Source organism: Dipodomys merriami, unplaced genomic scaffold (assembly GCF_024711535.1).
Source record: "Dipodomys merriami isolate MVZ:Mamm:240054 unplaced genomic scaffold, mDipMer1.0.p SCAF_25, whole genome shotgun sequence".
Lineage (NCBI taxonomy): Eukaryota > Metazoa > Chordata > Mammalia > Rodentia > Heteromyidae > Dipodomys > Dipodomys merriami.
In genome coordinates, this window is record NW_027203937.1 from 12,730,722 (window position 1) to 12,756,320 (window position 25,599).

The 25,599-nt window shown below is 44.4% G+C and overlaps 1 protein-coding gene across 12 annotated transcripts in view; it reads left to right on the forward strand.

Moving 5' to 3' along the window:
- Tenm4 (teneurin transmembrane protein 4) overlaps positions 1 to 25,599 on the forward strand; it is an 805,909-nt gene that overhangs the window by 502,418 nt on the left and 277,892 nt on the right. The window lies entirely within an intron of this gene.

Sequence of the window (25,599 nt, forward strand, 5' to 3'; positions counted from 1 at the left end):
CCCCATATTGCCTGGCACTTGGGTGAGCAGTAAGAAATGTCAGAGCCTCCCTTTCCCCTGGGAACAGATCACAGCAGTGCAAAGTGATAAGGGAGAAAGGAGCCTCAGAGGAAAGTGTTGGGTGAGTAAGAAAGGGAATTAGGAAATGTATCCTGCAGAAGTGCTGGCTGCATCTGAGGGGAAAGAGTCACTTTTCCCTGGTAACCTGGGGTGTTCTGGGCAGAGAAAACATGGACAAAGAACCTGAGAAGCAGAAGAGAGCCAAACCCCAGTTTCTTAAGCCCAAAGACCTGGGCCTGAAACAGTCTGGGAAGGAAATACATTTACTGGGAAACCCAACCAGACAGACAGACACATATAGACAGATATTTGTATATATATATATATATTAGGTGCATGCATGAGATGGGGCAGGGGGAGGGCAGAGAATGTTCTTTGTTCATTTCTGAGTAAATAAGCCTTGCAGGTAAAAGAGAAGGCAAGAGATTAAAGTCCTTAATCTCTCCCTTTGTTAATTAACTGAACCAGAGCAATGGCTTTGTTGCTAGTTCTGGGGCAAAACAGGAGCTATTGCATTATTGATGTGTATGGAAGTCGCGAACTTTGGCCTGAAGCTGTCTGCTCAGTTCTGCTTCTCGGTGTTCCCACTCCCCAGGGGCCTTAGGACACTTTGGATTCCTTCCCTGGGCCCTTGAGCCCCACTTTAAAGAGTGTTAATAAATGTGTCCTATGCCCGGAGGGAGTCTGGGTTCTGATTGGTCTGCTACTCTGGGATTTGGTTCAAGAGAGAGCCCCATGTGCCTGCTGCCTTTCTGTCCCCCTGAGTCACCAAAAAAAGGGAGGTCCTCTGTGAGCCAAATGACCTGCTGGTACTGGCCTGGACCTAGGTCTCATAATGATGATATATTGTGGACCTGGTACATGCTTATTGGGTTTGTTTGTTTGTTTGTTTCTTTTAATGAAAAAAGGGTGAAAGTATTTTAATGAGATTATCTTTATTGTTTTTGCTAATTATAAAAGTAACAGTACTTATTAATATTTAGATGGCCCAGAAGGTGAAAATGTGGAGTTTTAATGTGATCCTTATCCCAGAGATAGCCACTTTTAACAGTTTGGTGTGTATTCTTACAAGTTCTCCTTATTCACTATTTGGGTGAGTAAACAAATGGCCCAAGGAGTGAGCAATTCAAACTGGCACATGCCTGTAATTTCAGGAGTCTGAGTTCTGAGGCTCTGGGTTCAAAACCAGCCTGGGCAGGAAAGTCTATGAGACTCCAGTTAACCACCAAAAAAAAAAAAAAAAAAAAAAGCAGGAAGTCAAACTATGTGTGGCTCAAGTGGTAGAGAGCACAAAAAGCTCAGGGACCACTTGCAGGCCCTGAGTTCAAGCCCCAGGACTGTCAAAAAAATAATAATAAATGAAACAAAGCAATGTAGCTGAGACAGCAGGGACTTTAACAGCATTGTGCAGATGCCCTGGGGCAGCCTTGAGGAAGGTCCCTGACTTTTCTGATCAACTGTTGCTCTAGCTAGTGAAGCAGGAACTACCTGCCAAGTTTATCCTGGAGTTTAAAACTGACTCCGCTGGGGACTGAGGATGTAGTTCAATGTTAGGGTGCTTGCTTTAGTATGTGTGAGGCCAGGAGTTCACCCCCAGCCCTGGAAACAAGCAGAAATAACAAAGCCAGTAAAACTTCCTTTGCTGCACATCCCTCCTCTTCCACTCATCTAAGCTTTAGGGACCACTCTAAACAGATCAATTACTTGAGGGCTGGCTTCCTGGAGACTCAATTCAGAGCATAGTTTCAATGACAAAGGGTGTCCCTAATAGGACCCTCTTAGGATTTCTCCGTAGGTGTTAAAGCGGCCTGGGCTGTTTCTAGTGTTGGGAAATTGAGCTTCTAGATTCTCCTTTTTCAGGGCCCAGCCTCCCTGCTCCCCTAGAGGCTGCAGCTGTGTCAACTCTAACTGGGCGCTCCTGGTACCTTGCATCTGCCAGGCCTATGATCTGTCCCTGGAAAATCCCCCCCATAAAGTGTAAAGAGAGCATGTGGGGCATGGCGGCTCATTATCCCTTGGGAGTAGGCATGGAAACAGGATAAGGGCTTCTCTGTGTCATCCCAATCCTAATCCTCTCCCGGGAGAATGGACTCAGAAGTCACTGGTGTACATAAAAGAAAGAACTCACCCAAATATCAACTGGTCACAGTTGAGAGGCCGAGGAAGTGGCTAGGATTAAGTACCTGTTTACACTTACCCCATGGAAACTTTTCAGGGTAAATATTAAATGCTTTGTGAATTGATCTAATCTGCATTCTGAGGTGATGAGGCTTTGAACACTGCTGGGAGAGGCAAGGAAGTAATGTTTAAGAGGATCAAGGATGTTGAGTATCTCAAAGCAGAGGGATAGCTGGGTAGGTGGAGTACCTTCTATGTACTACATGCATTGCCATAGTGGGGTTTCACTTTATCTCCATTTCACCTTTTTTTTTTTTTAAATAGTACTGGGGCTTTAACTCAGGACCTGGGTGCTGTCCCTTCGTTAGCTTTTTCATTCAAGACTAGCATTCTGCCACTTGAGCCACACTTCCACTTCTGGGTCCTGGTTGGTGAATTGGATAGAAGACTCTCGTGGACTTTCCTGCCTAGGCTAGCTTCCAACCCTGTTCTTCAGATCTCTGCCTCCTGAGTAACTGGGATGGCAGTTCTTTCTTCCCTTCTTTCCTTCTTTTGTTTCCACAACCAAATTCTGTCATTTTTTTACTCTACCTTAGCAGGAGGAGGCTAGAGAAGACAAAAGGAATTCCACCAAGAAAAGCTACTTTGAAAAAAATTCCAGCACAAGAGAGGCATGTTATGTCAGGGGCCCTTCTTACCTACCCTGTGTCATAGCCTTTTTAATTCTATTGAAATAGTAGAGGCCCACAGAAGTTAGTAATATCTTCTAAAACACAGCTTCTATGTGATAAAGCTAGATTTGAACTCTAATCTAGAGTTCTGTGCTATAGCATGGAATCTTTCCCGTGTGCTTTTTGTAGGAACTGTAGGGTTTCCAGAGAATCAGAACATATAATTTAGGGATTACATTTCATTGCTGCTTTCTGAAAACCAAATCCTGGGTACTGGGCCATCTTTAACCCCTACCCTTATCCCACCTTAGTAGTGAATCCTTCTTGCCTGGCCTTAGACAATTTCTCACTGGCCAACATCACTGGTGTTTGGCAGTTTAATTGACTTTCTCAGGTTTTAAGCGGCAGGGATTATTTTGTTTTGACTTCCAATCCAATGGAGAAGTGTTTATTTTTCTTTCTAAATGGGAAACACTGCTATGCATACAAGCTCCTTTTAAAAAATGTTTTGTTTTGGTTTTTCTTTAATTCAACTTAATTTAGGACCTATCCACAGTCCCCAGGGGAAGTCTGCTGGGGTTCTTTCAAGTCAGGTTGTGAATTCAGGAGGCCAGGGATACCCAGTTTTTTCTTGTTAAAGGAGAGGTCCAGGAAGCTGTTTGTCGTCTTCTACCAGAAAGTCCATGGGACCTGTATTTATTGTCCCATACCAACTGCAGTTACTTAGGTCTGCTTATTTAGCAAGCTCTCAGGGTAAAGAATATGAGATGTATAAAGTTCTCAGGCAATTTTGTTCTCCATTTCTCCTAACTCCCTTGCATGAAAAAAAAAATCCTTTGTTGGTAAATAAATTCTTATTGTACCAACTTTCTAGGAAAGTCAAGTTCTTAACTCTGAGTAGAAAGACAAATTGACTTCTTCCTTTATCCATTCATTGCTGATGTCATTTTAAATGTTGGGGGATATTTTGCAGAGAGATGAGGGGTGGAGGGTATTCTAAGCAAGGAGACACTGAAAATATGTTAACACAGTCAAACTTCCTTAAATGAAACCCTTGGACTCAGATGCTTTGAAAATTTGTTATTTTCAAATTATGCCAAGACAACAGAGTACATCTTCTATATTCTCCTGAAGTTTCCATAGTAATCACTGATTCTGTAGTCAGACATATAAATAGTTATACTAGTAGAATTAGAGAGAGAGAGAGAGAGAGAGAGAGAGAGAGAGAGAGAGAGAGAGAGAGAGAGAGAGAGAGAGAGAGAGAGAGGAAAAAAAGACTTCAGGCCTCTTGTTAGTTCTAATCAGGTTTTGATTTGGTAATCAGTTTTGTTGTTTTGTTTTTTGCCTGCACTAGATTTGAACTTGCTCTCTACTGGGACTCTAATCTTTGAGTCATGCCTCTAGCCCTGCTTTCTGTTCATCATTTTGAAAATGGAGTCTCATAGACTTTCCTGCCCGGATTGGCTTTGAACCCGGCTTGGGGATGCAGGATGCAAGAACTCAGCAAATCTGAGTTCTTCCGGACTTGTTCCTTGTGGCTTCTGTGGCTGGTATCCCTTGTGCAATGTCACTTTCTTCTATATAGACTTCTTTGTCCAGCAGCCTGAGCTCTGGCCAGTCCATGTCTGGCTTCCTCAGCCAACTCCACGTTCCCCGACATCAGCTTTGACTACACTATGACTTCAGCCCTAACCATAGACAGTGCTTGGCCTCTAACTGTAAAATCAAAAGCCAGAATCAAACTGAAAAATAAGTCGGTGTTCCTGCTTTCTCCTTTCCATAAGCACCCTGTTTCCAAAGTGCACAGCCTCCCTGGAGGACTGGCCCTCTGAGCCATGTGTGGTAAAGCTTTGTATATATGCCAGGGAGCAGGGTTAGTGTTCGCACTGTGACACAGGCTTTGGGGGCCCCCTGCATTCTACTGTGGGCTCCCTCTATAAGGATAGCCCTTACCTGAGCCTCCCATCGGGATGGATGATTACACCTTCTAATTGAGGGCAGTGGGGACACCCTCTCAAGGGTCACTTCTGCTTTATGTAGTTTACAAAGGCCTTTTTCATGCAGTACCTCAGGCAAACTCCAGTGACTCTAATTTAATTGCCGCATTGGCTTTCTAGGAGGTAAGGCGTCTTCCTGACCTTGCAAAATAAACAGGTCACACTTTGAATTAATGCCACTGAACATCCTGAGAGAACTGGGGCCCTCTAATTAGTCACTCGTGTGACTAGATTGTAGACTATCTGCAGTTCCTTTCTACTCATTTTCCCAAATACCACTGTATTCAAAGATACAAAAATAACATATCTGGTGTCGGGCTGCTTGATTGGAGCTAGGAATTCCTAGACCATCCTTTGATGAAGGCATATGGCCACATGTCCCGGAATTTTCCATCTAGAAACTGAACCAGATTTCTGTCCCCCATTGAAATGGGAATGACCAACTCCATGGAGCCTTTGTGGAAAGCAGATCACATCTCAAAACATCTCTGGACACTTCAAGGCCCAGATTGTTGAAAAGGTACCTGGAAGGAGCTCAATGAGAATTTGGGAAATGTGTGTATGTATGTGTATGTGTGTATGTGTGCTCACACACACAAATACATGGACAGGCACATGTTAGTGTAGGTGTGCCAGTACTGGGGTTGAATTTAGGGCCTGGACACTGTCCCTTAGCTTTTTGCCCCAAGCTGGCACTCTATTACTTAAGGACACAGTTCCACTTCTGGTGTGTGTGTGTGTGTGTGTGTGTGTGTGTGTGTGTGTGTGTGTGTGTGTGTGTGTGTGTGTGTGTGTGTGTGTGTGTGTGTGTGTGTGTGTGTGTGTGTGTTTAACTGGAGATAAGAGACTCAGGAACATTCCTGCCTAGACTAGTTTTGAACTACAATCTTCAGGTCTCAGCCTCCTGAATCGCTGTGATTGCCAGCATGAGCTGCCAGTTCCCAGCCATAGTATAACTAACATGTGTGGGGTTCTCCCCTTCCCAAAGCTCACTGACATCCGTCAGCTCAGTGGATCCTCAGAGCAGTAGAGGTGGCTCCGTGAGGAGAATAGTAGCTCTGTGTACTTAGGAAGCATGCACAGAGGGGATCATCACCCTGGAGAGCTGCCCCATAGCTCTACAGCTTTGGACTACTTTGGGATTTGCACAGGAAAACTCAGTCAAACCTGTGAAGTCCACTGTGTCTTAGAAGCTCTGCGGTCCAGTTACAAACCTCAGCTGGAGAGGCTGAGCTCAGATGGAGTTCTGCATATGCCTGGGAGTGGAACAGGACACCAGGCTTCTGACCCTGGCTTTGTCTCTCACCTGCTGTCGCCTTGCATCTTTGTCCCTGGGCTCTTTAGCTTTGTGATCTGTGCAGTGAGAGAACTAGACAAGGTAACCACATCCCAAACTTTATGGTGGTAGACTATAGTAATGTGCCCACTTACACTGTCACCTTATATTCCTTTAAGGTTAGGTTGTTGTTGTTGTTATTGTTGTTGTTGATTTTCCCTGTACTGAGGCTTGAACTCAGAGCCTAGGTTCTCTCTTAGGTTTTTCACTCAAATCTGGCACACTATGACTTGAATCACAGCTCCATTCCTGGCTTTTTGGTGGTTAATTATAGGTAAGAGTCTCATGGACTGACTTTCCTGCCTGATATAACTTCAAACCATGATCCTCAAATCTCAGCCTCCTGAGTACTTAAAGGTTGTTGTTGTTGTTGTTGTTGTTTTTAATGTAAGCCAATTTACTTATTTTTTAAAAGGGAAATAGTATTTTACAGCACTATAGTTCACTTGCCATGTGGCAAAGTCTGTGATGTCCCATAAACAAAAGGTACTGTAAAAATAAACACAATGAAAGTAAGTTATTGCTTTCTGCCCAAAGAATGTAGACCCAAGGACATGGAGCCCCGACTTGCCTCTGCCACACAGCTATGTTCGCCAATGTTAGATGTTCAAGCAACAACAACGAAATAGTATCAAGCTGAGACTTTTCCTTCCTTCATGCAAAGGACTGAAAGAAAGTAGAAGCTCTCTTCCTGGTGACTGTGACTGGGAATGGCCAGAAGGAATTAGGCCCCATGGCTTTTTCTAGTATACAGGCTTTTAATGCCATGTACTACCTAGAATTATAAACATCTCTTGCTGCTCCCTGAACCCATCCTTCTTCCCTTTCCTAAATGGGGGTCTTTGGGAGCCATCTGTTCCCACCTCCCCTCAGGCTTTCCCCTCTGGCCCTGTCATCAGGTCTGAGGTGGGTGCTTTGAGCTCAGCTGGATCCCCCATTACTGGTTAATGGCCCCCTGGGTGCACCGGGAAACCATGTGGCTTTCTCTTCTCCCTCTTCTCCCTCTTTTCCCTCCCGCCTCCCTCTGCCCTCTCCCTCTGAACTGCCATTATTTATATAGGTGTTTGAGATTAAAAACTGGAGGGGGAAAAAATCCTCTATTTTATAAGGCCTAGAAGAAACACGGAAAGGGTTAGGGGTATAGCTAATGTTAGGCTGAGCACTTGCTGAGAGCTGAAGGTCTTGAGCTCAAGTCTCAGTGCCATCCTCTGCCTCTCCAAAAGGAGAGAGGAAACAAAAAAAAAAAGTAGGAAAGGAAAACAGCAATAGCACAATATGGAGATGTGATAGGAAAAGATAAGTTATAGGAGTCAATAAGTTCTCACTGGGCTGTGTAGCCATGGGCAATTTGCTTAGGCTCTCTGGTCCTTAGTTTTTTCCTTTGTAAAAATGGTTTTAATAGGACTTCACAAAATGGTTGCATCCATGAGAAAATAAGGACAAGGTTTCTGGCACAGTGTTTGCAACATAATAGGTACCCAGTGATTGTTAGATTCCTTATTCCCCTTGTGAAAGCCAAACGTTTTTAGCCATGTATTCTGGAATGAAGGCAGATTGTGACACTCTTCCAGCCTTCCAAAAGCCACAGCAATTAATAGCTCTGCCTGGGAGCCCTGAGCTCTCACCCCTCCTCCTCCTGAGTGATTTCCAGAGATTTTGGGTGGGAGAGTGAGCCCAAGGCAGCAGCTAAGCAAACATTGTATGGGGTCTTAGAAACAGAGTCTGGGACCGGGGCCTTTGCTTGGCTTCCATTCCCCAGGGTTCCCCACCTTTACAGCAAGTGAGTGCTGAAGCTCTTGATGGGTTTTTCTCCTGGGCGGCTGGCCATCCCCTTGGAGTTGAAAGAAGGGAAAATGACTGGTAATTCATTTATGCTCCACTCTCTCCCTCTCCTGATGGGTCATTTTTCTATAAATAACACACTCGCTAGTGATAATCATACATTCGCACTTCCAGAAACTTCTCTTTAGATGTCCCAGTGGAAACTCTGGAGGAAAATACACACCTGATAAGAACCAGCTTCCCCCTAGTACCTGTGTGAATGCATAGCACATTCCTGACTCACCCACATACCCATATGCTAAAGGAAGCTAAGAATGGCAGTTGCGGGGTACTTCAGAAGTAGGATGGGGGGTAATACCTAAGACCCCAGGATTCCAGCATGCTCTGTGTTCATTGGTCTCTCCCTACTCTCTGATTTTATTCCTCAATAACAACATTTTTAGGGGGCCAGGAAGTTAACTTATCCAAAATGAAGTTGTAAACACCTATTGCTGTTGTCCTAAGAAGGAATGAAAATGGAAGTTGAGAGTGTATTGGCTAATTTTGAAAAATGATGCATCTCATTAGCAAAAGTACTTTGACTAAGACATCTCCCTGCCCCTAGACCACTGCAGAGCATCCTCCCTGGCTCCTGCCTCCCGTCCCTCTCTTCATCCCTCTCTTGACCCATCCCCTTACACCAGCCAGGGTGATTCTGCCGGAGCCTAGATTCTGATAGTTAAGATCTTTCTACCCAAAAGGCCTTGCTTGGTGTGGTTGTTGATCTAGGTGCAGACCTGACACTTTTGCGCACGCGTGTGTGTGTGTGTCTGTGTGTGTGTGTCTGTGTGTGTGTATGTGTGTGTGTTGGTCATGGGGCTTGAACTCAAGGCATGGACATTGTCTCTGAGCTTCTTTTTGTTCAAGATTAGTGGAGAAACAGCTCTTCTTCTGGCTTTTTTGGTAGTTTATTGGAGATAAAGGTTTCACAGACTTTGGTATCTAGGCTGTCTTCAAACAGTGATTCTATGATCTCAGCCTCCTGAGTAGCTAGGATTACAGATGTGAACCACTGGCACCCGGAACTGACACCATTCTTGAAGGACATTCCTGGTGCCCAATACAAGACTTGCAATGAGTGTTTAGCAAGACTAGAAGCAAAAGACTTTTCTAGCCATAACAGACTCTCATTAATTTCTAATGAAAGCAAGGGAGGATCTTCCTGACTTGAACTGATGGATGAAAAAACAAGTCTTGTTCATCCTTCAGAACCAATTCAATTCAGCAAATTATGATTAAAGACCTAACAGTTGCCAGGGCTCATGGCTTGCTCCTGGGCTGATGAAGAGGCAGACACGCATCCAGGCAGCTCTGCCCAGAAGCACACATCAGTGAAGGAAACAAGATCCGAGGAGGCGGAGACTGGAGATACTGAAGAGGTTTGGTTTAAACTAGAAGGCAGAGAGACTTTCCTGGAGGAAAAGGATAATTCCCGAGGAGTCAGATACTTTGCTTGGCCTGATGTTCATACATTGTATAACAGTTATTTGTGTGCAACCAAATGCTTCCAACCTAATTCTCAGATCTGGAAATGTTTATTTCCCTGTGTATCTGTCCATCTATCCCTCCATCCACCTATCCATCCATCCATCCATCCATCCATCCATCTATCTATCATCCATCTATCCACCTATTCATTTAATAGTCTCATCTTTAGATTCCATCTCCCCTTATATTCTTCCTTTCCTCGGGAATAGAACTATAACCAGATTTCATTTTCCTAGGGCAGCTGCAGGGATGGGACCATTGCCTTGCCCGAGGACAGGTCTGTTACTCCCACTTTTGAGCATCTTCTGGATACAAACATTGTGTCATCTTCTTTGCCCTCCCCTGCCCCTTAAACTTGCTAGGGGATTGGAAGACTGAAACAGAAGACTTAGAGTTTGGGTTTGAATTTTGCCTCTGGCATTATCAGTTATGATCTTTAGGAAATGATCAGCCTCTTGAGTTTCAATGTCTTCCTCATGTATGAAATGAGAATAATAATACATACTTCATAGTGTGGTTAGAAGTCGATGTGAAATAATGGATATAAAGTATTTAGCAAAGTGTGTAGCTAGTGCCAAGTCTTTAATAGAAGTTATTGCTATTATTATTATTACAATTATCATGATCATTGTTCTGGTTACTGCTATATGGACTGAACTTCAGGGAGGTACACCATTTACCCAAAGTCATACAGGGTGGTATTTTGCATTCCAGAGAGGCCTGGCTCTTTAATCCAACATCTTTTCACCCTTGCCAGGCTCCTGTCCTCATCTAATAGCTAGATATTCCCCAGGAAGCCGCAGCATCCAAAGGAAGCTCCAAAGCAGATCGGAGATTTTTTTTCCCACCCTTCTGCATTGGAGACCATCCGCATGCACATTTTGGCAGCAGTCCCCAACCCGTGGTGAGAAGCCCCCTGAATGAAAGTCGCTGAGTTGCACTCCAGTGCTCTTAGCTCTTTGAAGGTATCCCTGCTGGGCCCCTGTGTGGGTGACAAGATGATGCATGAGGTCTGGCTAAGCAGCTTATTTGTCTAAGCTGGTGATGGCCTTTGTCCTGAGGTGGGTTAGTGGTAAGGGGCAGTGGCCCCTTAAGGCCTAGACAATGGGCAGGCTTCTCAGGTCATGGAATCACTCAGCGGAGTGGTCCTGAACCCCTCACAGCACAGAAAGCCTCTGCCCCCTGTACTTCCCTCCCAGCGGGAGAAAGATGGGGGTAGACCTAAGATAGCATCAAAGAGCTTTGCAATGACAGAGGCTGAGAGAGGAAACTGAGATAGTGAGGATAATACTATTCTCTCCTGAATCCTGTACCTCCTTCTCCATGGGGCTTTACTGGCTCACATCTAGCTGCAATAGACTAGGCCCTCCACCTGCACTGGAAACCCAGAGCTGCAGACTGCACTGTAGTCTCTAACTGCAGTCATGGCCCCTTTCCCCTTCCTGAAACTCTTTGATTCTCCCTTAAACTCCTACTCAGGTGAGCAACACTATTGTGTCCTAACTGCCTGTTGGTCTTCTATATTTCCTTCTGAATATGATCCTATTTAATCTGATTTAAGTCAACTCTTTGGATGGAAAGTGGAAGCTGGAATTCAAAGCTAGGTCATCATATTCCCAGTCTTGACTTTTCCTAATGTGTGTATCCATCCATGAATCCATCTGTCTGTCCATCTATCCAGCAGAGGTGTCTGCAGCACTTACAGTATACCGATTATTGACTTAGTCCATCCTCACAGGAATGGTGTGACTGAGACAAATTCTGGTCCTTGAAGAAGGGCTTAAACATCAACATCCAATACTGCCAGGGGTCAAGAAGACATACATGTGACCCCACAATTAGCTACAATTTTTATATTTTTATGTTCAGCTAAGAAGACATTTAAAAAATAAAGAAGGCACATGTAAAAATACCCATTGACTTTGGCATCTAATTGGCATGAGGAGCCCATGTTAAGGGCATTTCAAGATGTAGAGACTAAAGACCAGGAAAGAATGGATGGTAAGCTAGGGAATAGGAGGAAGATCATATAACTGATTCAAAGAGGCTTGTATCAGAGATTCCTTATTAATGAGAAAGAGAGAAAGCAAGTGATGGACTTGGTGTTCCAGTGTCATGCTATCCTGACAGAACATACTAAGAGTGCATTTAGGGCTGTGTTGTAGTTCAGTAGTAGATCAAATGCCTAGCATATGCAAGGCTTTGTGTGTAATTCCCAGCACTGAAAACAAACAAACAAACAAAAGGAAATAAAGGGAAAGGAAAGATAAAATGTACTTTTTTTTTCTAAGACCAGAACTCAAACTTGGTGTCTGAGGCTCTACAACCTGAGCCATGCCTCCAATCCCAAGATACGCATCTTACCACATGTGAGATGTATTTACCAAAAATATTTAACCCAAATCTAACCATGAAAACACAATAAGACCCATTCAGAATGTAGACCAGTCTGTGGGAAAAGTAGCCTGGACTTTTCAGAAATGTCAATGCCATTAAAAAAATGAAAGTGTTTGGGTTGGGTGCAAGGCTCCCACAGAGTGCCTAACAAGAGACTAACAAAATTCAACAGCCAAATGTCACACTTGGATCTTGATTAGATCCTGATTTTTTTTAAGGCAGCAAAACAGACATTTGGGAAGAATTGAGGTTGTTTGTGGATGTGGTGTGTGTTTGGTAATGTTGTGTGATAATTGCTCATTCACTCAGTTGTGTGGTGGTCCTTTTGCTAGGCTGTGTACTGATAGGAAAAGCATGCCTATCTGCAACTTCCATTCAAATGGTTCAGAAGAAAACTACCTATAAATAGAGAGGCAGCAACTGTGGTGACAAATTAGCAGTTGACAGATGTAGGTGAAGAGTGAATGCTGGGGTGTATTTGCACTAGCCCAGCTTTTCTATAGGCTTGAAACTTTTCAAACTAAAAAGCAGGAGGTTGAGCTTGGGTTGGAAAGAGACAAGTTGGGGAAGAAGTTTCTCAGGACGGGTAGATGAGCACCCCCTTTCCCCACCTCCCAATCTCCTGGGATACAAGAGCTCTGAAGCTTTGCAAAGAATTCACACTCAGCAGTGGTGCTCCAACAGCCCCTTGCTGGGTGTGCAGGGGTAATGGGAACCACATTGGCAAGAGTGTGGTGAACCCCACCCCAGGAATAGCCCTTCTGTGCAAGGCAGGACAACTGGAACGAATTACAGGCTTTCATACTTGTTAAACTGCCTTGGCACCAGAAGTGATCCTCGTAACCTGAGCTTTACAGTGGACCCGGCATAGTTAAAGTTGGGTCAGCCTAGTCCCTGCAGCCTCTCTGTCGGAGGTTTATAGCTGCAGCATAAAACAATTCAACATGAGCTGAAACATGAAAAACCCCTCCAGATTGTAAAGGCAAACTTTTCTTTTTAAGGTTTTTTTCTAAGGAGGTAGTAGCTATTGGGACAAAAAGGACTCTCACCTCCTTTTCTGTCCCCTTCTGCTTTCTAGTCCTTGGCAAGGGTCTTAAACACCCTGCACAACCCCCACCCCACTCCCTGACTCAAACCCAGACTACAATCCAACCAGACACAGAAGCTGCTGAATTTGAGGGGTTGGGAGTTCTGTTGTGCTCTAAACGTCCTTTGTTTCTCATTTGTGTGGTTGGGTAGGTTGGTACCCTTCTCTTGGTTATTTATAAACAATACTTATTACAAATGTGCTCAGCCCTTACAAATGGGTGGTTATTTTTTTATGTGCTAGTACTAGGACTTGAACTTAGGGACCTGGGTGCTGTTCTTTAGCTTTTTTCATTCAAGGCTAGCACTCTACCACTTGAGCTACATACAGCTCCACTTCCCACTTTTTGCTGCTTCATTGGAGATAAGAATCCCTTAGATTCTCCTACCCTGGCTACCTTTAAACTACAATCCGTAGGTCCCAACCTCCTGAGTAGCTAGGATTATAAGCATCAGCCACGGGAGCCTGGCTCACCTGTTTGCTTATTGAGTGAGTTGAGCTGTACACACAGTGGGCGTTCTGTCAGTGGTTGTCCTATTCATTACAGTGCAGTGTGTCAAACACAGCGAATAGTTGTCTTATTTTGATCATGAAGAAGTTTATCCCAAATGAGTCTTTTTTTTTAATCTGAGAGCTTGTTTTGTTTCCTTGCTTGTTGGAGGTGCTGAGGATTGATCACAAACATCTTTGGATTTTTCAGGCAAGTGCTCTGCCACTTGAACCATGCCTCCCACCCCATACTGCAGTTCTTAATGGAAGAGAAGTCCCACGGAAAAAATACACAGGAAAAGAATTCTATTTTATCCTTTGGTTATCAAGAGTGTTTGGTGAAAGGGACGGGGTAGGCTTTGCAGTCTGAAAAGCCTACGTTCCAATCTCAGCTCTGCCACTTGCTGGCAGAGTGAACAGGGGCAGATTAATAACCCTTTCTAAGCCTTGTTGGCCTTGTGTGTGTAATAAAGCCACATAATGCTAACCCAGCAGGGGGTTAAGAAGCTTGGGCATGCTTCATGAAAAGCTTAGCTCTGGTCTTGGCACATAGAAAGCATTTGATGAGCAGAGCCACAATTAGCCTTGAATCTGAGAACAGGAAGCCTCCTGCTCTCCAGACTTGTCTCTCAAGAGTTGTTCTTGGGCACTAGGAATGACAGACAAAGGGAACCAGCTAACATCAAAAGCCCTGCCCTGCAGACCTCTTAGTGACTGACGAAAATGTACCATGTTTTCTGCCCTTTTGAAGCTGCCTCTTAGCCAAGCCCTTCAAGCTCTGAGGGGTTTGTAGAGTGAGAGGCCCCTGAAGACAAGAAGGAACTTCCATTTGTTAGTTCAGAGCTAGGCAGCTTCCTCCTCTAGGGCAAGCTGGTTAGGTACTGAGCCTGGGTTCCCAGAGTGTGACTAGGTGAGGGAGGTGACCCCAACTGCCTTTTCTTTTGGCAAACGCACAAGGGCTGAGCCTGGAAGTGTGAATGAAATCATGTGCCTTGTTTCTTTATACCTGAGTCACAACTGAGACTTCAGGCAGGTTTCTGTATATTTTAATCCAAGACATCACAGGATCACCCAGGTCCACCCAGGCAGGGTGTCACCTCCTGTCCCAGCTCTGTTCCTGGTTGGCTGGATGACAACACTGGAAAGTCACTTTGCCTCCTGGGACCCTCCTGTGCCTTTTCTGTAAAGGGAAAAAGAAGATCACTGGCTCTGCCGGCCTCTCCAGCTTGTCCTGTGGCTTCCAGGAGACAAAGCATAGGACAGTAGTGCTCAGGAGGACAGGTGTGGGCAGGTGGTGCCCTCTGGCAGGACCTTCAGTAAGGCAGGCATGTGCCTACCTTTGTGCAGCAGGTGTTGTCCACAGAAGCTGTGTGTAAACAGAGTATGTTGTTACCAAAATAATGGGTGAAGAGGGGGTATCCTACATCAAAACCCTTGAAGTCTAGCACGGAAGACAGAACTAATATTTACTTATCCTCTGTTACCCTTAATTTATTCCAGTTTTGTTACTCTTCACTACAGTTTTGCACACTCACATAGCTCACCTAGATGGTCAAGACTTTTGAAGAGGTCATCTATAAGGAGAGGGAAAGTAGGAGAGAAATAAGGAAAGGAGAAACAAGTTTGCCAAGAAATGTACTTATTATCCTACTTATGTAACTGTAACCTCTCTGTACATCACCTTGATAATAAAAAAAGAGGTCATCTATAAACTATCACTAAAGACCTAGGTATTGTTCCATATGGGGAAAAATAGTGATAAAAATGCCTTAAAAAATCACTATTTCTCTAAATATATGGGAATTTTTGATCAGTAATTAAATGCTATATATTTGTTGTGTGCAAATTTCTCCTAATGAGGAAGTAATAAGAGGGGCAGGCGAGGGTAGGAAGGGACTGGCCTTATTTCCTGCCTGTTTGCAATCTCTGTATTCCTAGTTCTAGGAATATGCTGCTCATGCCTACCATTAGCCCATACCCTCCTCCACCAAATAGGACATCTTTTCTTTCTCTGTCTTATAGCTTTCAGGAGTCAAGATCCTTCTTGGGACATTCCTTAAGCTTCAGAGCATACTTGCTCTGGCACTAGAAAATCACCTAAAAGCGGACGTATGAAATATCTGCCTTCCTTAAAGGCCTCCTGTGCCCAGCTTGAGTGCTGCTGCCATCCCCTGGGCCCCACAGGCTGAGAACAGCACAGTGCTTGTTTTTTGGAGGGTGGAGGGGTAGAGGTGGAGAAAGCACCTTCATAATGATCCCTTGCTAAAAAAAAAAAAAAATCTTCTTGGGGCTAGCAAGAGATGAACTTTCTGAGCCAGGAAGACCTAAAGACCACACAGGACCTGGCACCAGCTTTTCAAGGGCGAATTTTGTAGGTCGTAAAGGTCTGATGGGACCCCACAGCAGTCGGAGCCTCTCAGGGGGTTCCCTTGGAAAGGCAGGCTGTGCTGGGAAGGGCACAGGCTTCAAAGCCAGCCAGGAAAGACTTGGTCACCCTGTGTCTAGTGTGTAGCGCTTAGCACTGGACCATTGGTCTCCCTCCCCAAGTCTTATTTTTGTCTTTTGCAAAATAAGGATAGAGATTCTTCCCTGGGGAGAAGAGAGTAGGTTGTATTTGTGAAATGATGAACGGGGGCATGATCATAGTACAAGAACAAGTCAATCCTTGGGCCCACTGGTTTCTTTAGGACAGAATGTTGGTTATTACTCACAGGAATTGCACTTAGGAACCACGAAGGCATGGAGAAGTGGGAGGCAGATCTGCCCTGCCACTTGAGGAGTGCCAGCCAAGACACTGGTCCAACAGTGCTTCAGGCTTTTCCTGGTGTGGCCAGTTATTTGTATTTAACAGACTTGATCCTTTAAGAGTCAGTAACTGCTGCTTGGGGATGGGAATAACTAGTCTGTGGGTGTGTCCTGGGGAGCCAATGAAATCCTCTATGCCAAAGTATCAAGCCAAGGGCCCAACACACAGTAGGTATGCAGAAAATGACTCTTCCAGAAAAGCAAGCTGGTCAACTAAGACAGGCCAGGAATGTCGTCTGTGTTCTGTCGGAGGCAGCTCCTGCCTGCTTGGGGACAGCTTTGTGAGGTGAGAATGAGTCAGGGCAGCCTGGGGAGAGCCTGCTCTGGGTTCTACAACACATTGGGGGGGTGTGGAGAGCCAAGCAGTCCATGTTCCTAAATCGGCTTCCCCAGCACCTGCTTCCAGTGAACTCCCAGCCGGCACACAGCCAGTGCTTCCTTCCCCCGCTGCCTCCCTAGCACTGGACCAAGTCGCATCCAAGTCCTATCTGAATGGATGTCACCAGGACTTGCACAGAGTAGCCTTTCCTGGCTTGGATTCTCCTTACTGATCCTCCCTCAGTCTGGCCTAGATGGCCCCACCAGACCCTCACGCTATTTCTCCCAGGAGCACCTTCACATAGGGCACTGAGTGCTTCCCTGTCCCTGAACACATTTCTGCTTTATAGCAAGGCAGGGGCAGCAGGCTGGCTCTGCTATTACAGGCAAGGCCACTGAAGCTCAGAGACCGTGCAGTTTGCCCAGCGCAGCTAGCAAGTGACAGACCCACAGGATCTGGTGGCTGAGCTCCTAGCCTCTGCAGCCAGACATGGTCTGATAGGCCCAGTGCAAGATGTTTGTTCATTCTCTGGCTTGACAAAGTGAAGCAATTTGTCAGGCTCTTTCGATAAGTCTTTTGAGCAAAGGGGCCCAGGTGAAGACAACTCTTGGCTTTCACCGAGAAGGGCTGGAGGATGCTATTTCGGGTAGGCTGAGGACCAAAGACGGAAGAAAGAGCAGCTGTAGAGATTGGGGTACATGTTTGGCTTGTCAGAAAGATAATCTCCCCACACCTGTGCTCTGGAAACACAATCCAGGGCTGTGAGATGCACTTTCGTCTGTCACCAGTGTGTCCCTGGGGTGAGTGTAGCTGAGCTGCTAGGGCTCAGGTTACAGGACTGGTTCTCAGGACCCTTGACTCACAACAGTGCTGGCTTATCCTTTGGAACTGCCATCTCCCAGGAGGAATGTTAATGGGACGGAACACGGAGGGGGATGGGAGCAGCTGAGACTCACTGTGGTCTGAGTCCACGTCCTAGTGGCTTCTTACGTGGGTTAACATAGGAAGATTTGCTAGCCCTTCCAAGACTCAGTCCAGCCACCCTCCAAGAGGAGCTTATTTTCTGAGCATCCATCCTAAGTGACAGGAGGGCCCTGCTTCGTCTGAGAGCCACCTTCCTACATGTTGGCAAAACTTACAATTCGACTCCATGGTTCCAAAAATAACATCACTAGCCAGAGGCCAATGGCTCACTCCTCTAAACCCAGCTACTCTGAGGATACCATTGTAAGCCAGTCTAGGCAGAAACATCTGTGAAACTCTTATCTCTAATCAACTACCAAAAACTAAAACAAAACAAAACTGGAAGGGGATCTATGGCCAAGTAAGTGGTAAGGCACCAACCTTGAGGAAAAAAACTAAGGGACACTGCCCAGGCTCCCAGTAGCAATACATGTACACATGCACGTGTGCACACACACACAGCAACAGTGAAAACAAATTGTATGTTGAGTAATAGACAGTAGGTAAAAAATTTACCTATATGATGATGTCTTAAGTCACTAATGAAATGATGTTTTAAAAGTTAAAGATTCAAAGAAATTCTTACACTGTTATGTAAAAATTAGATTGAAACCATATATAATACACAATCTAAACTTAATTTGATAAGTATATGCTTACATATGTATAAGAAAAGACTAGAAAGACACAACTATGAGTGTTAACAGCAGTGATTACACAGTGTTTTGACTATGTCAGGGTTTATTTCCTTTGTACTTTTCTCTTTTTTACATACTGTATTGAAAACATGCTATTTCATAGTCAAAAGAAAATTAATTTCCTAGAAAGTAATTTGTTTCTCTCCCACTGTAACTGACAACCTGATCACTGTCTTCTGGCCTGGCAGGGCATAAAATGTATAAGCAGATTTTTAAAAAACGTAGTTTTGTCACAATAGCAGTTATACTGACATGGCTGTAAAGGGCTGTAAATCCTTGTGAATGCTGTATGTGTGTTTACACTTAAACCTGACAGCTCCAGGAGGTGGGTAGTTATTAACCCATTTTTACTAATAGTTGGCACTGACTGCTGGGGAACTAGAAAGTAGAGATAAATGTGAAGAACTGAACTTGTGAGCTGGGCTGTGGTGGCTCACCAGGTTCAAAGCCAGTCCAGACAGAAAAATCCATGAGATGCAAAAAAGCTGGAAGTAGAGCTGTGGCTCAAGTGGTAGAGCACGAGCCTTGAGTGAAAAAGTCAAATGAGAGTGGGAGGCCTTGAGTTTGAGCCTCAGTACCAGTGTGCAGGCACACATGGGTGCCTGCGCACACACACACGCACACACACACGCACACACACACACGCACGCACACACACACACACGCACACATGCACACACACGGGCACATGCACGCGCACACACACGCACAGGCACACACACGCACACACACATGCACACGCACACACGCACACACACATGCACACACACACACGCACACACACACGCACATGCACACGCACATGCACACACACACACGCACACACACACATGCACACACACACACAGAGTGAACTGGCACTTGTTCTGAATCTGATAGATTAACGTAAGTTCTTCAAGTAGACAGAGCAAGTGAAAGTATTTCAGGTTTAGGGAACACCATGAACAAAGTGATACCAAGGGATGGAAAAGCAGGCATTATTACCATAGTGTTGTAAGGTCCTCCTTCCTCCCCAGTAGCTCATGAACGGTTGTCAGAGCTGTGTTATGAAAGGCCCAGGAGATCCTACTGCAGTCTGCATGTGATTCTGTAACCATGAGCCATGGAGGGCTTCTGCCATGGCAGCTCTATATTGGACAAAGAGCATCCTAGGTTTAAGACCAGTGAACAGCTCAGCCATTTGTGCAGGGAGAAGTATTCCTGTAGAGATGGAGCAATGCTGAGAAATTCATCTCTGTTCCAGCTGAAGTAGCGCCGAAGGAGGAAGGAAATGGTGGGAGATCACAGAGATGTATCATTTCTGTTATCCTTATGTGCTTGTAGAAAGTTGCTGTGGCCACATGGAATAAGGCCCAGGATGGGAGATGTCTATACACAGAAATGTGTTCACCACCTAGACCATGCAGGACAAGATATTACTGCCAGTAAAGAAACCTGGGAATTCCAAATGGAGTTTTAGTTTTGAATGCACATTCTGCACTTAATTAGCCTGAATTGCCCTGTTTTTGTCAAAAGGACCAGGGAAAGCTTTGTATTATGATGCAGTTATGACTCATATTCCAAGCTTGGTTGAATTCACATTTATTATACAAGTCCCCACACCATAGCCTAACAGTGCTATAAAGCCAGGGTAGCCCTCTGTGGTTCTATTCACCATGTCTTTAACCTATCAGATGATGGCTACTGTGCTTGGCATACGTTTCTGCCTACAGTTGAAACCATCAGAACAATGTAGGCAGCTGCATCAGGATTCTTACTCCTATGACGGAGAAATCGGGGAACCACTCACCTGCGCCTGATTGATCTGTACTCTGTCAGGTCCAGGAAAGAAGCAAAGATGAGTCTGACTTGGTCATGGCTGCTCAAGACAGATGTGGAGTTTAGAGTTAAGGGGAGGCGAAGTCTCATTTGGAAAAGGCTGAATATTGTCATTGAAAGACATTGGGTGAAAAGTACACAGGAATTTTTTAAATTCTTTTTTCTTTCAATTTTTAGAGAAGTCTAAAATTATTTCAAAAAAAAAACTACTGATACCAGGGGAAAAATGAGAGAGAATGAGGGAAGGGGTAACACCGTTCAAAAGGAAATGTACTTATTATCTGATTTGTGTAACTAACTCCTCTGTATATCACCTTTACAATAAATTTTTTAGAAACCCAACTACTGACAACCTACAGTGAATGATCTAAAAGTCAGAGGGAAAAAAAAATGGAAAAAAAGAGCTTGGGGATTGTTATTTAAAGCTATACCACAAAGAACCCTGACTACCAGGCTGATGAGCTCATACTTTATATTCTAGAGAGTGAGCAGCCATTGACAGTGTTTGATTACATGTAAAAACATAGATATCCTACTAGAAAAAAAAATCAATAATCAGAATGAAGACTAACTTTCTTAAGCAGAGGAATAGTTAGGCAGTGAGGCAAAGGGTGGCTAAAATAGGCTAGGTAGCAGAAGATGCTTTTCAGAAGTATCCTTAGTTTGGATTTGGTGACACTTGCCTGTAATCTCAGCTGTTTGAAAGGCATAGGATGATGCTCTGAAGCTGGCCCCATCAAAAGCTCAAAGTCCTACCTGAAAAACTAAAAGTCTAAGGTGGATGACTTAAAAAAAAAAATCCCTGGGCTGGGAAAGTGGCTCAGTGGTAGAGCGCTTGCCTTGCATGCCTGAGGCTCTGGGTTTGATTCCTCAGCACCACATAAGCAAAAAGAAAAAAAGCCAGAAGTGGCGCTGTGGCTCAAGTGGTAGAGTGCTAGCCCTGAGCTGAAGAGCTGAGGGATAGCGCCCAGGCCCAGAGTTCAGGCCCCACAACCGGACCCAAAAAAAAAAAATCCGTGAGAAAACTAGCACTTAGTTTAGAGGTTTACTTGGCTTAAGGATTCCATGGACAAATAAATTTGAGGCAAGTTAAGGTTGAAGACAAGCGAGGTGCCAGTAGCTGACACCTGTAATCCTAACTACTCAGGAGGCTGAGATCTGAGGATAGAGGTTCAAAGCCAACCCAGGCAGGAAGGTCCATGAGTCTCTTTATCTCCAATTAACCACCAGAATACTGGAAGTGACACTGTGGCTTAAGTGGTAGAGCACTCTCCTTGAGCTGAAGAGCTGAGGGACAGCACCCAGGCCCAGAGTTCAAGCCCATGACCAACCAAAACAAAAAACAAAACAAGTTGAAGACATTCCTTGCTGCAGGAGTTCTCAGAGAGAAGAGAGATATGCAGTCTTCCCAAACCTTATGACATGAAACCCTCAAATGAACTTAAATGATTTGCATTCAGACAGGCACACTCGGGAGCTCCAGGGAGCTGTGGACCCTGCATTGAGGGGACCAGGTATTTGTAGCATAATCCTTCCTTACGTGTTTTGAGAACTGGAAAATGTGGCCTAAACATTCTTGGATCCCTTTTTCATCTTGTGTTTGTTGCAGGGAAGGAGAATAAGAAGGCACATGGGCGCAGTACCCACTAGACCTTCACCTTCTTGCCTCTGTTGTCTGAGCCCCTAAATTCATTTCCCAGCACTGATCTTCCCTATTCACCAAATATTTTTCCTCTGTGAGTTTGTGGACCACAAAGGCACAATGGCATTGGTGACACCTGGGCTACATTTCCCACCCCGATTCAAAAGAAAAATCACATCAATGAGAAATAATTTGATGTTTTCCTAAGAAGGGAAGCACTTTTGAAGGTTTTTTTTTAAATGTCATTTTCCAATTGAGTAACTTCATTAATGAACTTCTTTTTTTAATATTTGAATGAAAATATATAGTAGATTCCAATCCCTTTCCTCTTTTAAATGAACTCCACCTTGACTTTGACCTGTGGTGATGTAATTAAAATGTCCTTTCCTTCTCTACTCACATGCTTCCTCTACCTTGTGGCTGGCAAATAGCACAGGGACATTTCTGTTCAAGTTATTTCACATTTTCATTTTAGTCCATTAAACCCTCTGGTCTTGTCACATCTACTTGCTTCAACCAGTTGTTTGACCCTAGCAAATGAGTTAACCTTGTTGAGCTTTGCTTTTCTTATCTTCAGTGTGGGAAGAACAGTGTTTCCCTCCCATCCTGCTTACAGAATCATGCTAGGCACATAGTATATTTAGATACATGATAAATACTCTTTTCTGATGGTTTCTTTCTAGCGATTAGCATTGTACTCTGTACTTACCAATTTCTCCAAACTGCTTGTGAAGTGAACACAGGTACATACATACACACAGCTGCTGTTAGCCTAATAGCGATATTAATTAAGTAGCTAATTGCACCCTTTAAGATCCTTATTTATTCTCTCTTTTGCCTCCCTTTCAATAAAAACATTTAACTTGGCAATAATAATACATTGTAAACAACGCTGTGAGGTAGCTATTATTGCTTGGGTTTTATGAATGAGTAAAATGGGACTCAGAGTTGGAACTGTATGAAAATTGAGGTCTTCTGATTCCTGAGTCCAGGTTCTTTGATATTGCACCAGGAAGGATCAGATCCATTTCTTCTTTCACTCTTCCATCCACTCAACAATCACTGGCAGGTGCTGGGAGCCAGATGGACAGAACGAAGAAGCCTTCCAGCCCTCCAGGAACTCACCTTCTAGTGGAAGAAAATGAACCATGTTCAGGAAACACTTCATTTATCCTTCATTGGGGAATAAGCTGTTAGGTTAGGTGAATTTTACAGATGGAATCGCAAGACTTTGACTCAGACGTAGCCCACTGTACAGCCTCGGCATTTTAAGAAAGAAATGTGTCCCCAAGGACATGGGGGACGTGCTCAGCATGTGGTTGCTTTGTGGAGCTATTGTCAAACTGAGGCTAGAATCTAGCTCCTGGATTCCCTGCCTAGCATTCAAAGACACATTCATCATTGCACAGATTTCTTTGCAATTTTTGTCAATGGATGCTTCCCATTGAAAATTTTCCTGCATGTCATTGTTAGGTTCAGCATTACAACACAATGCTATGATCCCTTTGAGTTTTCTCAAGTGTGCATAGGTCACTTTGTACCTAGTTCTGTGCCCCATAGGGCTTCCTTTTACTCAAGCTTCTTAGGTCCTTGGTAGTCCTAAGGAATTATTTATCTAGCTTCCTTTTCATATGTGTATATACACACAGTTGTACAAAGCTCAGAAATGACATTTGGTGTGGCTCATTCACTTCAGTCCAATTAGTTTATTTCTCTGAGCCCATTTCCACTTCTGTAAAATGGGTGAAGGGCTGTAACACATCTTTTTTGAGGGGGGTCCGGTCATGGGGCCTGAACTCTGGGCCTGGTCGCTGTCCCTCAGCTCTTCAGCTCAAGACTAGCACTCTACCACTTGAGCCACAGTGTCACTTCCGGCTTTTTTCTTTTTGCTTATGTGGTGCTGAGGAATCGAACCCAGGGCCTCATGCATGCAAGGCAAGCGCTCTACCACTGAGCCACCTTCCCAGCCCCTGTGTAACACATCTTATAGGACTGACTGACTGTGGTACTTGGGGTAAAAAGGTTCCTGGAACTTAATAGGTGCTTAGTTCTCTTCTTCTTTCTAAGTATTGGAGAAACCCTAAAAGTCACACACTTCCTTGCTCATAAAGTGCACACAAATAATGAAGCAGAACCAAATGAGTGTCAGTCTTGAAATGCAATTCCCTCCTGCATAGTAAGTCAACGTTTCTCTACTTCAAAAAAAAATCCACATATAGTATGTCTACTTCCTTCCTCTCTAGAGGATGAAGAAGGCTTTAATACAAAGCATAATTCATATCATCTCCAGATCTTGGGCCATTGCACCTCATGAAAACTATTAACACTTCCCCCATCACCTCTTTTATGACCTCATATAAAAGCAGAACAGGTGAGCTCACTGTAGGTAATGGCTAAATCCCTGAGTATGTGAAATGTGACCTTATGTGAGGCAGTTGTTTGAACTTTACTCTGGAAGTAGAAGCCATAAGCACTTTATACAGTACTGTAGATTTCCTAGGTGAGATTCACTACTTGAACATTGGAAGGAAATGTCCAGATCCTCTAGTGTGAGGAAGGAGCTGTCAGTGCTTCTCCCCTGGATAAGTGAGCTTTGGTCTCCTCATAAGAAGGGGATCATGCATCCCTCTCAGAATATAGGAGAGAAAGAAAAGAGAAATCATTTAGAGTTTCACCCAGTCCCTGACACCCAGCTGGGGCTCATTAAACTGCAGTGATGATTAGGATTATTATAATATAGGTGAAGGAGGTGGGAGAAATTAACAAGGCTGCATAAGCTCAACTTACTCCTCTTCCTGAATCTACTTTGTTGGTTCTCAATTAAAGGCCTAATTAAAGATTCATTACAGGCTTGCTTCCCTTGGTTGCTTCACTAGAGGGAACCCCTAAAAGAGAAACTGAGGTCCAGAGATCTTTTATGTTCCCCATACACCCCAAACCTGGGACAGGTCCCAAGTAATGGATACTTTCCTAGAACTCTTAGACTTACCACATGGAGGAACAGTGAGGGACAAGAATGGGGACTGTCTGTGGGTTGTATTGTAATCTTTATTTTTGATTGCCCCTTTTTAAAATGAGTGGTGCCTTTCTGATTCTATGGGTTTGAGAGGAGATGAGTAAATGAATATGCTAGTGAACAGAGCCTAGGTCAAGGCTACAGAGAGACTAGAGCCCGTATTTGTCTTTTTTTTGGGGGGGGGGCAGGGGGAGGGTTGGTTGTAGGACTTGAACTCAGGGCAGGGCACTGTCCCTGAGCTCTTTTTGCTCAAGGCTAATAGTGCTCTACCACTTTGAGCCACAGCTCCACTTCCAGTTTTTGACTAATTAAGTGGAGGTAAGAATCTCATGGGAACTTCCCTACCTGGGCTGGCTTCAAACTGCCCTTCTCAGATCTCAGCTGCCTGGGTAGTTAGGATTATAGGCGTGAGACACTGGCACCTGGTTCCAAACTCATCTTTCTACAGACTTGCCCTGTATAGCATCCCTTCAGCTCCCTCTTTCTTGGATTCTATTTATACCAGCTGGACTTGTCTTGAGGTGGCATCCTTAACCATGTCAGGGCTCCCTTCTGCAAAAATCCTGTCCTGTGTCCTTGAGTAAGTGACAGGTATTTTTTAATTCCCCACAGCATTTCGTAGACACAGAAGGGAGGTCTAATCCTCAAGGCATCTTTGTACTAAGGTCTCAATGAGCAAACCTTGTCCCCTTAAAGGTATATTTAAGTCATTTTTGCAGTTGATAGATTGAAATGGCCAAATGTAAGGCCCTAAGCCCTTCACTAAGCATAGCAGGGGGTAGAGGAGCTCGCATTTATTGCTCACCTGCCAGGAGCAACCTCTGTTGTATATTTTCTGTTTTTTGTTTGTTTTTTTTTGGTCGGTCGTGGGGCT